This window comes from Brienomyrus brachyistius, chromosome 18 (assembly GCF_023856365.1).
Source record: "Brienomyrus brachyistius isolate T26 chromosome 18, BBRACH_0.4, whole genome shotgun sequence".
In the NCBI taxonomy this organism is placed as follows: Eukaryota; Metazoa; Chordata; class Actinopteri; order Osteoglossiformes; family Mormyridae; genus Brienomyrus; species Brienomyrus brachyistius.
In genome coordinates, this window is record NC_064550.1 from 8,458,313 (window position 1) to 8,474,857 (window position 16,545).

At 43.4% G+C, this 16,545-nt stretch overlaps 1 long non-coding RNA gene across 3 annotated transcripts; it reads left to right on the forward strand.

Moving 5' to 3' along the window:
• The first annotated feature begins 455 nt into the window (after positions 1–455).
• Positions 456–12,233, forward strand: LOC125713535 (uncharacterized). Of its 3 annotated transcripts, XR_007383616.1 has the most exons (5): positions 456–1,335; positions 1,670–2,708; positions 7,544–7,920; positions 10,460–10,594; positions 10,721–12,233. It is a non-coding gene; the product is annotated as an uncharacterized LOC125713535 (long non-coding RNA). The 3 variants fall into 3 exon arrangements; XR_007383615.1 differs by having other exon boundaries at positions 1,645–2,708; positions 10,460–12,233; XR_007383614.1 differs by having other exon boundaries at positions 10,460–12,233.
• The last annotated feature ends 4,312 nt before the right edge of the window (positions 12,234–16,545 follow it).

Consider the following 16,545-nt stretch of genomic DNA (forward strand, 5'->3'; position numbering starts at 1 on the left):
CCATCAGTCCTCAGTGTGCGTTACACTTCGTGACCTCTGACCTTTGACCACCAGCTCTGAAAGAAGGGAATGCGGGTGGGGGATTAAGAGAGGACAGCATGTCTGAGCAGGTTAAGTCCTGAGTGTGGAAGATGCATCCTGGCAGCCTTTGATGCCACAATAAAAGCACTACATTGTATTCCTTCTGATTTAAGGCAGGCTTACATATTCATTTCACATAATACCACCAAAAACAACAATATTATTATTAATAATAATAATAATTATTATTATTATTGTTGTTATTACTGTTGCTGTTGTTGTTATTCTTATTATTATTATTCATATTACAATTTTCAAGAACCGAAAGACACAAGAAACAAAACCACAGAGCACAGCTAGGCAGTAATGTACACAAGCAAATACGAAAGCAATAGTATGCAAGTATGTAAATAAACAGTTGTAGGTAACTATATGTGTATAAAATATGATTTCGAGTCAGAATCAGTTCCTGCTATGTCTGTAATTTCCTTGCATGGCCAGCAGGTGTTGCTGTCCATCCGGTTCTTTTCTGTGTTTAGTATCTTCCACAGTCCCTAGTGTGTTCCCCTGCTCCCCTGTCGGCCATGTGGCCAAATGGGCTGTGCGTGTCGCTGTGAACGGAGCGAGTTCCCCAGCCATCATGGGACTGAGGCTAGAAAAAGGCTGTTATACATTAGTAGTTTCACAATGATAGTTTTTTTCAGTTTGTACAAACTATTGGGTTATGCAAGTAGATAAAGATGAGATTTGGGGAAATTAGGGGTGACTGGTAATTATGAATTTCTGGGGGGTTAGGGAATTACAAAGACGGTAACGGGTGAAGACTTGGTCCCCAGAGCTGTGGGGTTTAGATAAAGGAAAATTGAGAAGTGCAAAAGAGGAAGATCATAGAGTGCAAGAGGGCTGATAGAACAAAGGAAGATCAGACACACTGGAGGCAGCATGACTGCTGAGAGCCTTGAAAATGAAGACATGAATCTTGAAGTGAATCCAAAGTTTTATAGGGCGCAAGGGAGGTTGTGAAAAACAGGAAACGTGTGACGATGCACCTGGGATGTGTGAGGAGATGGGCTGAACGTTTTGGGACCAGGTGTAGCTTGTGGGGGAACCTTGAGTTGATGCACAAGAGGATGGAATTGCAGTAGCCAAGGCAGCTGAAGATGAAGGCATGGATGAGAGACTTAGCAGAGGGCAGTGAGGTCTGAGTCAGTCTTTGCTGTGTAGATGGAAAAATGAGATTTTCACAATAAGAGAAGACATGAACATTCAGTGAAAGAGAAGGATCCAGACTGACTCCAGAGTCACATACCGTAGGTGAGTAAGAGACTGCTGTGCTGTCGGTGTGAAGGGACATGGAACCATGTCAATGAGTTGCTGTTGGGCTTATGAAAGTTGTGGGTTATCCAGGTCTTCATTTAAGAAAGACGGGCTTTGATGTGGGACAGAGGTAGAGAATGAGCAGATCTAGTGCTGCCATAGATCTGGGTATCATCAGCATAACAGGGAAAATTGAACCTGTCTAACAATGTTGCCGAGGGGGAAAGATGTATAAAATGAAGAGCAGAGGACTGAGAACTGAATCTTGGGGGATCCCGTGGGTGATGCCAGAGTAACCCGAAACAGAGATTCGCTGTTTCTTGTCCGTCAGGTAGGAGATTATCGAGTCCATGGCTGTGTCTTCAATGTCCAAGTGAGGAGGGACGCTGTCAGAGGCTGTGCTCAGGTCAAGGAGAATGAGGATGTTGAAGGCTCTGAAGATAGCAGATATAAGATGATCACTGAAGACTTTATTTAAGGCAGTTTCAGTGCTGTGGAGAAGTTGATAGCTGGACTGAAGTTGGTAGAGCAGGTTACTGTGCTCGAAATTGACTAGCCAAAGGACAACTGAGTGCTTTAGAGGAAAAATGAGTGCTGTAGAATGGACGGTAGCTATTAAGCTTAGTGTGGTCAAGAGCAGGTTTTCATTACATGGACATAATAGCAGCATGTTGTAGACAGATGGAACCATTGCAAGAGTGATTGATTGATGAGGGCAGTCAGGTAAGAGCGGGGGAGGGGGATGGGGGGAGTCAGTGGTGCTCTGAAAAGTGCTGATTATATTTGAGAGCTGAGAGGACTTCAGGAGTGAGAAGAGAGAGCAGCAATTTGGGGGGGTGGGGCTGGAGTTTGAGACAGGTGTTAGCAGGAACGTCATTAGAGATTTATGAAAAGAGGAACTAAAAATGGGTGAGAACACACCATTTCAAGTAATTACATCTATTGGGAGGGGGCTAAAGAACATTTTAGGAGGGCTAAAGCCTCTCCCCCCCCCCCCCCCACCAATACAGCCATAGAGACGCCAGGGGTAGTGGCAATGCAGTGGAGGGATAATTGGAGAGGATAACAGCCAGAGACCTGGGTTACTTCAAAGAAATCAAAGAAAGGTGCTGCAGAGATCAACAGAGGCAGGGGGATTGATGCAGGAGTTCATTAGCAGCAGTGGAGTGCAAGCATTTCTGTCATGCTGTTAAAGAGGCTGGTGAAATAGGTGATTTTAGTAGCCAGCACAGATGTGTGAGGAGGAAAATAAGACTGTGACTTTTTAGAAAGACAAGAGTATCAAGAGTGTCGCACAGTACAGAAACAAACATCGCAGCCGAAGATGGAAGAGGGTGAGAAGACTGAGCTGCAAAAATAGGCTGAAAAAGGTATGTGGATCTAGGTGCTTTAATTTGTGTGGGTTTCCAGTAAAGCCAGAACCCTGATTGTAAGCTCATATTGGGTCAGTGTAAACCACGGTTCCTCAATCCCAGTCCTGGAGGGCTAGTCTATGTCACAGCTTGTACATTTCCCTGCTCAAACACACCTACTAAACTCAGTAATTAGCTAATGAGCTGGGTGTGTTTGAGTTGGGAAATCCGCAAACTGTGTCACAGACCGGCCCTAAGGAACGGAATTGGGGAACCCTGATGTAGACTGAGAAGACATTGTCAACTTCAATTAGACTGGTTAGATTAACTTTGAAACATGTGTATCTAAACTGTAAAACAAATAAGGCAAGTGTTAAATACATTTTAAACCATTCAAGCCTTGTTCCATACACATCACAAAAAACATCAATAAAGGAGACATATGGTCTGTATAATTATTTTGAGTGTCATATACAGAGCTTATATGATTTTGGAAAAATACGTAAGAGTCATATGTTATTGTTAAAAAGCTTTTACATAAGGGCGCCTAAAGAAGCATGAGGAAGTTTTCCAAACACTTATCCTTCAAGACATGACTGTCTGCCAAACATGAGAGCAAGATGGCAAATGTTACGAATTTACGCAATCAGTTATTTTTCAGAATATTCACTATTGTTCTTATAATCAAATCTGAAAATGAATATGATTCCATACAATATTGCAACACAATAAAATGTAAAACATATAAGCCATATAAATACATTTTAAACTTTTTTATATTGATTGCTATATAAAAATATTTTAAAAACTCACAGCGTTTTGCTTCATGTATTGAGGATTTCACTAGTTAAGTAAAAAATTATAATATGCATTGATGTAAATATGTTATCTACTGGATGCAGACTCTTACGTACAAAAAAGTCATGTAATCTGTGTGTGGGGGGAGAAAAGCTTTACAAGTCAAACATTTTCTGACTCTCTCAAGAAAATATTACATCATGTTGGCTCTTTTATGACGTGTTAAATCAGCCTCTCATACACAGGAAATGCAGACCCACTCTTAATGACCGTATTTTCCCGCTGGCTGTAAATATGGAAAGAAACGCTGATGTCGCTCGTCGGCCTTGTGGGCCGCCACCCTGCCCTGCCTATTCATGACGGGTGTAAAAGCCGGCCAATCATTCATCATTCTGCCCATTCGGAACCGTTCCTTCACATTCTGCCGTACGTACACAAAGAGCCTGGCCTACTTTTCCAAAGTCTCCTGCCCTTACCCAAGGGCTGCATTTTCCTTAGCACTTAAACTTTAACTTTCAGGTCACACTCCATTCCTGTCCAATTAAGCACACTAACAAGCTTAGTTGCACTGTGAAAGCCTGATTTACTGCTAGCGTGCCCTACTTGTAATTGCGGGCAAAATGTGCCAATGTAATTCCGTCCATAATACCACAAACAATTCCGTCATGGTTCAGTTCCTCTGTCCCCAATCCCTTCTTCCTCGCTGTCACTCTATCTCCGTCTCTCACACACAAACGGACTCAATCTTTCTCTCATTCTCCCTCCATATTTCTCCTTCTGGCTTATTTAGGAGTGAGCGAGAGCTGAGAGAATTCCCTTTATGAAGCGGGAAATGCTGAGAACAAGTTACTGTGAGAAAGGCGGCCTTTGTGGGAGGGGGGCCGCAGACAAGCGCCCCATTCAGATGCCGCCAGCCATGTACAATGGCTAAACTAACATCATTGACATTTCGAGTTGCCTGGGCTTTAGACTGTGACGGGAGTGGAGGAAGCAAGTAGGGCGTGGGGACATTTGTTAGGGGGTCTGTGTCGGAATAGGACCCGTCAATGGCTTCACCGTTGATCAAAAATTCATGACATGAGCTGGGATCGCCGCTCGTCGTTCACTAGTTGCTCCTATGTGCAAAATGTGATATTGAAAAAGCATAGAAATAGGCAGTGACTGGGGAAGGAGGGGGGCGCGATGTTATCTGACACCCCCCACAGTTCCGGAGTCTCCGCACAGACGTAGGGTCCCCAAGGTCAGCGACTGCTCAGATACCCCTGCAGAGGACCACGGCCGCCACACTGCCTCTGTGACAACTTTTCCGCAAATCCAGCTCGGTCCTTTTCAGTTACTTAAGGAAGTTACAGGAGGCAACTGGCAGCCTGATTCGCTGATGGGGGGGAATCTGCATGCCGGTGGCTGCTAAAACAATGCTAAGCTAATCATATAGATGCATGCTGAAATAAAGGAAACTCGTACATTAATGAAGCATTACATGTTCTTATATGAACTTGTACGAAGAACGTACAAACCGAAAAAAAAAAATCATGTTTCATTGTACTGTATTACAGTCAAATCCTACGGTTTTTATAGATCAAATTTTACCTTTGTGTTTTTCTTTAAATGGTGAATTCAAATAAAATACTGCTTTACGATAAACCAACTATAAAAACACTTAACAACAAGCAGTACAAAATAGAATAATTTCATTCCGGAATTTCTAAGTTTGAGGTAAAACCAACTACAAGAAAGGCGTTGCTATTAAGGCTGATGTTGGTGTTACTGGGCATTATAAAGAGGTTCAAATAGAGGTGCAGCAGTACTCAGAGGGTACAACAGCACATAAGCAGGCAGCAGTGCTCTGGGAAAAGGGGAATGTTACCGCGAGACGGCCGAATGACGCGCTCAGACTGAAAGAAGCTTATAAAGGCACCGGCTTGTTTAAATAAGGCTGGCGGCCCGGAGGTAAACAAGGCACGACCACCTACCCTGTGTGCCTGGCCGTGCGGATCGCAGGCATGGCAGCTAGTGTCCAGCGATGTACAGGCATCTTGACACCTTTCCTACGCCCACTGGCCAATAAACAACCTGCGTCACTGTCGGAACCCGCCCCCACTACGCCAGACCATAGCACTGCAACTCTGCTAACACAGCAGGCAGCTTTTCTTTAATGATACGACTGATGCCTGGAATAAAAATATCATAAACCCTCATTTAATATCTTCTTTAATAATGTACTCAGTCGACACTTTATAGTACGCAATGTATTTTTCTCATTGATATTCTTTAAGCAGTAAAAATTTAAATAGTGTTTTATAAAAAAGTTGGGTAAGGTTTTACATTAACTGCAACTTCATAATGCCTTTATAATGCATTCATAGTGCATTCATTATGCATTCATAGAACATTCAGTGCACTGTCATAATGCATTCATAGATCATTCATAAGCAGCATGTAAGTATACTTTAACATCCTTGTATACCTTAACAGCTTTAATAAATATTAATAACAATCATTATACAATTATGTTTGTTTTCATGATATAATGTTTGTTATTAACGTATATTAAAGCTCTTAAGGTATGTTAGGATGTTAAGGTATACTTACTGCTTATGAATGTTCTATGAATACATGAAAGTGCACTAAATGTTCTATGAATGTGTTATAAAGGCTTCATGAAAGTACAGTGAGCGATTGTGTATGTGTGTGTGTGTGTGTGTGTGTGTGTGTGTGTGATGTGTAAGCGGGTATACCTATCCTTATGCGGGGACACAATGTCCCCATAACGTGATTAATATCTGTTTTTTTCCCTTATGAGGACCGGTTTCCTGGTCCCCATAAGGGAAAACTCTATTCTAAATCAGTGACTGCTATGAAAAAAATAAAAATGCATTTTGTACTCTTGCATTTTACTTGGTTACTTATGGTTATGGTTAGGGCAGAGTGGGGGTTAAGGTTGTCATAGTTAGCATTAGCATTTTTCCCATAGAAGTGAATGAGCGGGGCCCATAAGGATAGGTATACCCTACATGCTTGTGTGTGTGTGTGTGTGTGTGTGTGTGTGTGTGTGTGTGTGTGTGTGTGTGGTTACCTTGCGATGCACTGGCATTCTGTCCAGGGGGACCCCTGCGTTTTTCGCTGTGCTGCTTTGCAAAAACTCCAGGGTTCCTTTCCAGGATATTGTGTTTAATCGAAACAATACATGTAAATTCCAGAAACATAAGATGCTAATGGACGTCTTTAAGCCAAAAAAGAAATGCTGCATTTCTGTACCATTACACAATGCCGGCAGAATATTCTGCTCTAGACACCCAGACCGTAGAAGTGAGACATAATCCTGTGTATGTATAAAAGTTTCAGTTGGTGGCTGTTTGTTTTGTCACCCTTAAGTAAAGTTATTATGTGAGATTACCAGGAAGGGAAGTTAAATCCTTTCACATAAGCATGCATCACAGAAAACTTAGCTTATTAGTTGAATTTATTCAGAAAATCACTGGTGTCCCAGACAACCTCCCTGATTCCACTTAATCCATATTTATGCGAAAGCACATCACTCTGCTTTCTTGTTTAGTGCTTCAGCTGATCTACGGATATTTGACAGTAGTGATGTTTGACAGTTTGATTTAGCAGTATTTGACAATTTAACAAGGCTAGCTAACACGTTTCCTTAGCTTTTACTCCAAGGAAGAAAACAGTAGCTTTTCAATCCACAAAGTTAGCTATGGAGCGATAAAGTAAAACTGAACATCTGAATCACTTTGCATGTTGGACTGACAGCTCACATTAAAGATAAACTGTGGGATTTATATGCTTATTGCTCGATACAAGCAATATTTACAAAGACATAGAATCCTACCTAACCGTGAAGGTTGCTTGCATGAGCTCTGAAGCCTTCATACTTAGCCAGTAAACGGGTAACAGAGCGAAACATTCGCAGTATAGCTTATTGCTTGGTGTGATAGGAAAAATCCATAAAAGGCAACAGGTTTTGCATTCATATTCATTTTACATTGTTCTTATTTTGACAGAGTCTTGTATTTGATTGATGGTTTTTGTCACCCATTTTTCAGGACCAGCTGATCTCCTTCATGGAGTGGACCAGCCTTTAGACCAGCCTTCATCAGTTCCAGGCTCCAGAATTCCCAACCCTACATTCTCACTTTGGACTCATTTCGTTTTCGGCTGAAGGAGACCTGAAAGAGGTCCCAGAAACCTTCTCCATGCCCAGGCTACTTTAGTAGCGAAAATTATTTCTCCAACATGGTGTCTTGGAGGAAAGTGGTGTGCACACCTCTCAGCTTCCATACGCCCCGGGAGCTTTTTCCAGAGAGAGATCTTAGCACAGCAGGAGGACAATCGCCATTGTCACGGCTCTACCTTGATGTATGTGGGAAAAATCAGACTATGGCGAAGAACTGGACACAGGCAGACCATCATGACAAAGGGGGTAAGAGAAAATGCTCCGAAAATGTTTCTTTTTAGCAATATCAGAAAAATATTCAACCCCGTATTAATAGATATATTAGTAGTGAGTCTTGATTTTCCTTGTTTTGCTGCATCACATTATCCATGTTACATTTCCATGATCTGCTCCAGTGACTGAGCATAAATCCTCAAATATTGTTATTTTCATAGGGGGAGCTGCCTCTGAAAAATATTACTTAAGCAGGTCAGAACTGTATCCTCTTTGGGGGATTGAGTCCAGGGCTCAGTCAGTGATGAAGGAAGGGCAAAGAGGTCGGGGGCATGTGGCCCTGAGATGGGAATGGTTAGTTTTGTATTAGGAGTTGGGGGGGGGGACAAGAAATATGTAACCTGGCCAAAAAGTACTTCACAATATATTTTGTAATAGCTTCCCATCCGGGGTGTACGCCTGTACCTAATGCTGCCTGGGATAGGCTCCAGGCCTCCACAGAAACTCTGGCCACATGTAGCAGCAGGATCATGGATGGATGGATGGATGGATGGATGGATGGATGGATGGATGGATGGATGGATGGATATTTGTAACAAAAGGAGGGGTTGAAGCTTCAGCAACCAAACACGAAGATGACGGAACTCAAGCAGGACATCATTAGCAAAGACCAAAAGTGCGTGGAAGTGTTCAGGAACAAAGTCTAAGAAATGCTCTCCACCCTAATCAACCGTTCATGAGCTGATTTTAAAAAGGGCTCCGCAGCTCCCCAGGAGAACTCCGAGTGGTAGTGTGCTCTTGCAACAGAGATGACCTGAAGCCACTGCAGCTTAGCTGGACCAAGCAGACCATAAAGAATGCATCAAAATCAATAAGGAAAACCCAGTCTGTGCAAATGTAATGCTTGTGCTTTGATTGAACACAGAACCCTTCAGTCCACATTGTCACGGTGTATCGGAACCAACTAATGCAAAAGTCACACTAATCAAGGGCGTTTGCTCCCTCTGCATGCCATAGGCTGTAAAACTCCCACAGACAGGTCTGTTTCTGTAATGCTCAGCACATGAGGGCATGTTTCTTAGTGAGACCTGCGGGCTGAAGCCCTGTCCATTTGGAGCAAAGTTGCTCACTTTTTATCTATGATCCTACACAATACTGGGGATCGTTGTCAAAGGACCTGGACAGTCAGCTTAGGCTTGTCCATCACCCAGGTTCGATCTTCACAGTGGGCTGTAGCTAATCATTTCATTTCATTAAAACAGAAATGTTTCATTCATTTTAAGTTATCGATCAATGTGGGTACCTAGTATTCAAAAGGATAAAGTTCAATAATCCATCATGTGCTCCTTTTGCTAGATAAAAAATGAAATGAATCATTTCAGTCGTTGACTATATATACATGCAAGGCCATAGGAAACAGTTTGGTATTGGGGAAGACCCAGCAATTTAAACACAAAGATGTATTTATTGGGGAAAGGGTGAATGAATCCAAACTAAATATTGCTTCCTACTCCTAGATGGGTCGAGTCCTGGCTTTTTCATTAAAAACATAACAAGCAATTTAAACCTTTATAAATTCTTATATAGAGGCATTATTAGCTAAATGTGTAGTGAAATATACAAATTAACGGTAAATGGAAAGTTTACTCCAAATTGTCTTCAACCCTTCGAAACTCCATGACTATAACATGTAGTTTTTACTGTAATGGTAAGCATAGGTTTTGGGCCATGGGACATTCTGGATGGACTGTTGCTCCATCGCAGGACACAAATGAACACACAGTCACATGTGTCTAGGCTATGGGACAGAACAAGCTTTCAAGCTCTTTGGCAGTTGAACAGTATTGCTATTGCCGTAGCAGTTCACTTAAAGCTGTCATCTATAATATACTATACCTTCATAATGTATTATAATGGTTAATACGAGAGTTAATAAAGCATTACAGCATCTTCCATTGAAAGTCATAAGGCATTATAGTGTTGATTATAATACTTCATAAGCTCCAATGAAGCTTTCATCTATAATGCACTATACATTCCTTCATAATGCATTATAATGGTCAGATTAAGCATTAAGGATGCTTATAGATGAGAACTTCATAATGCATTCTTATTGCATAATAAACATGACTATAGTTTGTTATGCCTTTTTATTAATATTTATAACCATGAACCAAGAGCCATGGACTCTTATAGGCCTGGCATTCATAGAACTTGTTATCGCTATTGCTTTAGTTTCACTTTTTAACTTCATTCATTCCCATCATTCAATGACAAATTAAAACAACATCAGGTGAACATACACGAGAGAAAATTTTCAAACTTGTTACGTATGTCAAGCTATTCGCCCTGTAACAATTCAAAAGTAACCAGCAGCTTCGAAGCCAATAATAAACAGTTTTTCTACAAAGTCTCCTAGAGATTGTTTTAAAAGAAGTAGCACTTCACTGCAGTGTTACGATACAGTTTGCAGCATGTCCCGTGTGTCGTGCGGCTTCCCATTGGATTCTCCAGTTTCCCCCGCAGGCCAGACATGCAGTTACACTAATTGGCATCTCTACACTCCCTGTAGCGTATGACTGCATGCGTGGGTGTATGCACCCCTGCCGTGGATTGGCAGCCCATCCGAGGTGTGTTCCTCACCAATCCCGGAAGCTACGGGCGCAAGGAAGGGAACAACCCAGGATGGGGCAAAACCCTGTTGCAGGTTTGTATATTAATGGTAAAAATGGGAAGAAAAATCTAAAGAGAAGCCTTTAAAATAAAGCATTTTTAATGAATCTATAACAATTGTTATTGTAAACATGGTTGTTTTCCTTCTACTTTATTACAGCAACAAAAGTGTTCAAAGAAGCAAAGCGTAAATCAAAGTCACTTAAAAGAGTCAACCTCTTTAGATTCCAGTCTGCACTGCATTTCATGGAGGGAAGCTCAGAAAGGACCACATTTAAATATTTCGCAGGGCTTAGAGAAAAAATAGATGTAGCTCTTTGTAAGACTAGCCACGTGGTGACGAGGAGCTGAGGCCTTGACAATTATTCAGATAGCTCGCATTTCCCGCACAGACATCTTGTCACCTTTCCCTCATCTCCAAGTTCTCAGCACAAGAATAAAGGGCTAATTAGCGGAAGACAAACTGCAGTGCACATGACTTCTGAAAGCGGAGCCCAAGGACTTAGGGCAGACGTTCTATAGCAGATGTTGCCGCTTAGACATAATCATTTGATGGGAATTTTCACAAGCGACAGCAGGCTGCAGCTGGGATACAGGTGGAGACGGGGTGGGGGGGCAGGGGAGGGGGCATGCATTGTGGAGACCCAGCTGGTGGAAAAAGTGACAAAGCCTAGAATCTGGGCACAGCAAAAGAAGAAGAGTGAACTATGCAGAATGCAGTAAAACAACACTATGGTACATGAGCAGTACGTGGTGGAGCGTTTGACAGACCTGAGGCCCGAGCCCTGGGCTTAAGGGAGTCTAATCTGATTAAACACACAGTTGTTGTGCAACCTTATATACGGGTAAAATTCTGCCAAATTGAATGAAGAGAAGCAACGTCCCATTTTGTCAAACCCCAAGCACTTATGGCCAAATAATACATTATTTTATTAGATTACTGATTGCACAAACGTTTGTGTGTGTAGCTAACGACCACTTTTTTAAAAACGTACATTAACATCTTCATAACGCTGACTGTGTGTCTGGAGGGGATGGACGTAAGTTAATATACATTCCTTCCCCATTATGATTAAGCCCTCAAGTAAGAAGGGAAAAAAAGAGAAAAGAATAAAGCAGGAAAGAAAGAAAGAAAAACTGAGTTGAAATTACCTCAGTTCTTGGCAGGAGCTCTAATTAAAACCAAACTTGTTTCCTTCAGTGAACAAACATGACAGGCACTGAACAGGCGATGGCTTTTTCAGCTTTTGCCAAAATATTAAGTGAGTACAGGTGCCTGAAGAATGTCAGTGGGTGGGGTGGTAAAGAGGTGACCGCCCCCACGATTGGGACGAGGGGGTGTGCAGGAGCAAGACAACAGCCAGGCTGAGATGTAAGCAGCGGTGTGATTTTATGTTATTTCTTCATGCCTTGTTCGATGTTTTGTCTTGATTCCCCTAACTGGACAGTCCCATGGCCAGCGCACGCCCCTGTGTGCGCCTGGTCGCTTTTAGATGTGTCAGCTTGGCAGCTGAACACTGTGGTCTAACATCCGCAGATGGTCGTGGGTTCGATGCTCACTCAAGGCTGAGTGTGTGAAGCCTGGCAGCACTGGGCATCAGAGGGGCTGGCTGCTCAAGCTGCAGCTACCCCCGTTGAAACCTTTACCCTCCCCCCGAAAAACACGGCCATGAGGTGAGGAAAAGGAGGCAGAGGATGTGACGGATTTGCAAGGGAGCCCCCCCGGCTTATTCTCAGCGCTAACACCTCCTTCTGTTTCCTCACACCTGAGAGTAGCGCCCACCCTGCCCCCCCCCCCCCACCCAGCCCTATCCCACATCATGAATACAGCACTTACGTTTTAAGTAAAAAAAAAAATACATATTACTAAAACCAGAATGCTACAGACATCTGAAAATACTCTCTGTACACATGTAAACATTTTCTGTGTGCTTAAGTAAAGTAAATGGTGGTAAAATTAGTCAGTAGAGAGGGAAGATTCAGACATAAACTGGTCCAGATGCAAGGGTCCTCACAATATGCTGGCCTGTCCCCCCAAGCCCCATTAAAATTTCAAACAGGCTCCTGAAGGCCTTGGCAGGTAAACACAGCTCCCGTACTGCTCTGTGCTCTGCCGACATTGCCCCACGAAACACCATTCAGTGTCATGGCTGGATTCTCCAGTAAAGCGGTTCAGGCGAGTCTGTGCCCCCCTACGCCTACTCAGCCTGTGGTGCAGGACTGCAGACATTCCAGTAGTGAATTGGGGAATTACAGTAGTAAGTAAATGACTCCATGCCTATTGCCAGCAGCTGTCCAAGTATAATTCATTGTGTAGGAGTCTGCAATACATTGATTGCTGTATTTCAGAAGTCACGTGACATGCGGGAGCATTCAGCAGCAACACGAGGGCCCATAGAGATGTGAAATTTTTGAGAAGTGATTCTTTTACATTCCTCCTTTGTACAGTCAGGTGCCGAGCAGCTTGCAGGACATAGATGTAACTAACCAGCTGCTCTCAAATATGCCATTCATAGTGGGATTATTCATACATTCTAGGAAATCTTAGCCATCCAACTGCAAATTGGTGGGTGTTACAAGCAGGTGTACTCATCCAACATGTCCGCTTTCTTCTATTCGTTGTCTAGACTTGTGCGCGGATCATATTTTCCTTGTCGTCTGCAAGTTAGGGGGCTGTTTTTTTTATATATACTTTCCAACACTATGGGCCTCTCTGTCTTGCACCATAAATTAATTGAGAACTCGTGTCGGGTGAATGTGTGGTTTGAGTTTGACATGTACTTTGGAAGGATGATACCGCTTCATAGCGATAGATCGTAAAGCCCGCAGGGACACTGAAATTCCTACTTTTTTTCTGACGTTATTATTAGGTGTGAAACTGCAATGTACTGACACTGGATCAGAGGCGGTACAGACGTACTTGCAGAAAAAGTCTTTATGGGGATCTGTGGACATTTGTATGGTTCGCAGCGATGAAAAGTTTAGGGAAAATTCATGAATGTCATGGTTTGAGTTAATAGAGTAAGGAGCAGGTAGTTTGAGCAGGAGATGCTATAGGAATGAAAAAATATCTGGGTATTCCAGTAAGACATTATAGAGGAGGGGGGAGAAGGCAGGGGATTTTGCTAGAGATCCAAGAAGAGAATTCAGGTACAAAAACACATCTGGAACAAAAGTCTAGGATTTCTGCAAATGAAAGCAAGAAAGAAAGTTAGGCATTGTGTTTTAAAAGCAGGCATATGTGTGGCCCTAATGATGTACTGATTGCAAACAGAAGTTTTTGTGAGTCCACAGGACGTTACCAGCCACTAAAGCATGACATACCTAGGGCGAAACAATTTTCCAAGCAGTGGGAGAAAATCGAATTTCCCAGTCCTGGAGAACACGCTGCAGGCTAACAGCTACATAATCTTCAACTGGGGGTTGCCAGATCTTTAATAACTGTACTCTGGAGGTGGGGATAGGCCATGACAAGGCAGTAGGAGCAAGAGAGAAGCCTGCCAGAGCAAGCAATGCAAAGTCTAAACAAAAGCCAAAATGGGGCTGGACCTTTGTGCCAGAAGGGCCGGCCAGTAGCGGACCAGGTGGTACGGGGCAAGCAGGCCTGCCATTGGGAGCTGAAGCAGGAGCGGCTGAACAGGTATCATCTCAAGATCCATCACTGCAGCAACGTAACACCAAGCCTCACCAAGCCCAGCCATGCGACTCGAGCTGTGAACGCTGCAGGTGTCAAATGCTTCCAAATGACCATCGCACTGCAGAAAGATAATCCGCCCCACCTGGTCTGTAATACCCAGGTTTCTGGTCGCCTTTTACTGTTAGTAAATATTTCAAAAGCAAAAGCACTCCTGCAAGTGGCATGGTGTATCCTTGGGGGGGCACTGCTACTATACGCCTCTGCTGTTGGGGGTTCAAATTCTTCCTCTGCTGTTGGCATGGAGTTTGCATGTCCCCCCCATGTCGTGCAGGTTACCTGTGGTTCCCTGCTTCAATCCAGTTAGGCACCCTGCAGTATTTGGATCGCCCGTTGTGTGTGTGTGTGCGTGTGTGTGTGCGTGTGCGTGTGTGTGTGTGTGTGTGTGTGTGTGTGTGTGTGTGGGGTGCGGCTCTATGATGGACTGGTTTGCTAACCAGTGTGTATCCCTGCCTTGTGTCCTATACTGGCTGTAATCAACTCCAGCCCCCCATGAGACCCTGAATAAGCATTCAGGGGATGAATAGATAAATGTTATTGTCATTTTAATTTAAAACACTCGACGCCGCCGGACAAAGACGTGCAGAGCTGCTGGGACCTCAGGCATGTGTCTAACCCTGATTCGACGGGACATGGGGTATCTGGAATGTCCTGGCCAAAGGCCAGGACTCTTTGACGGGTTACTGCCTCCCGTAATTCCTTAAGCTTGGATGGAGATGCTTTTTAGGGATGGAGGCCATTAATCCGCAGCAATCCCCAGGGAGATGGGAGGGGCACGCCCACTAAGGAAGGCCCCTGGCAGGGCTCCGCATGGCGGGAACCGGGAGGACTGACGCCACCTGGGTGCTCCGTGCCCTGGAGAGTGAGGTCGGCGGAGACGGCCGGCCCGGCTGGCACCATCACACCGCCTTCTGTTCTTTGGCACCGGGTAACCCAGCGGCTCTGGCAGCAGGCCGAGGGAGGGTTTTTCCATGGCACTGCTGCAGCCAGGATGTGAACAGGGACAGTCTTGTCTGCTGCCTACATCTCACACACACTGCCATGTTTGGAGCAAAGCAAATTTTTTAACCAAAAGAAACGGTCTCCTCGAGTTATTTTCCTGTATTAAAAATGATCACGCTGCCATGCTTAATTTCTCAAAACTAAAATGCACAGATCGGTGGCTGAGAAAGATCGACTCGAACTTTAAGTTCAGGCATTGATGCTGTCTGATTGTAATAGGGGTTTAACTTTCAGATGCACAGTTCCCATGGAGAGGAATGTCTCACCGAGCGATTTGTTGCTTTTATAAGCAACAAATTCAGCTCTTGGGAACGCCTTTGATTTCTTTCCTCTGCTAATTCCTTGGGGGAAAAAAAGGAATTGATCAGAGATTGACGAAGGCTGTTTACAGATGAATTGCCCCTCTTCTGTGCACTTTTGAATGGTGAAGGATTATCGGGTGCTGTAGGCCCGTACTCACAAAGGGACCCTTTAAAGAGCACCTAATCTGATCTGTGTCTTAACAAACTCGGGCTCCTTCTCCTGCACAGAGGACTTCTTAATCCTGCTGTTGTCATTTAGACAACAGCTAAATAAACAGTCATTAGCCATGGGACCTCTCCAGATTCAGCATGTCCAGTGAGCACGACGGAGGCAGCCACAGAACCAGCTAAAAATCCAAACGGTCTACATACGACTGTACACCTGCCGGATCCTCGTACTGAAACAACCACTGATTAATGCAATTTACATATCTAAAAACTACATTTTTATCTCTGGGATGTGCTCCAGGCTTGCCCAAACTCTGGTGAATTATTATTATTATTATTATTATTATTATTATTATTATTATTATTATTATTATTATTATTGTTGTTGTTATTATACTGCAGATTAATTCAACGGAAAAGTGGTAGATAACGACATAGCCACATTTCCCAACAGATGAAGTCAGTATTAAAAATAAGTAGGAGACGTCAAGAGTAAGGAGGAAGTATGGAATAGTATTGTTATTAGGTCACAAATACACATAAAACATAAAAAGTTTTTCCTTTTATTCACATCTGTATCCCGTCCTTACAGCTTTGATCTCAGATGCAGATCCTTATTGAAATACTTATGTTACTGGATGACAGTTCTGAGTTATCCTGACTCTGAGAGGCAGGTTTTTTTTTTCCACATTCCACTGTCTTCCCCCATTCTCTCCCCTAGGTCAGCTTTGAGCCCCCTGGTGGTGGGGTAATTAAAATGTCACAGCAGGGGCTAGCTGAGGTCACGGTTGCAGAATGGCCAGAGCTGTGGGTGCCCTT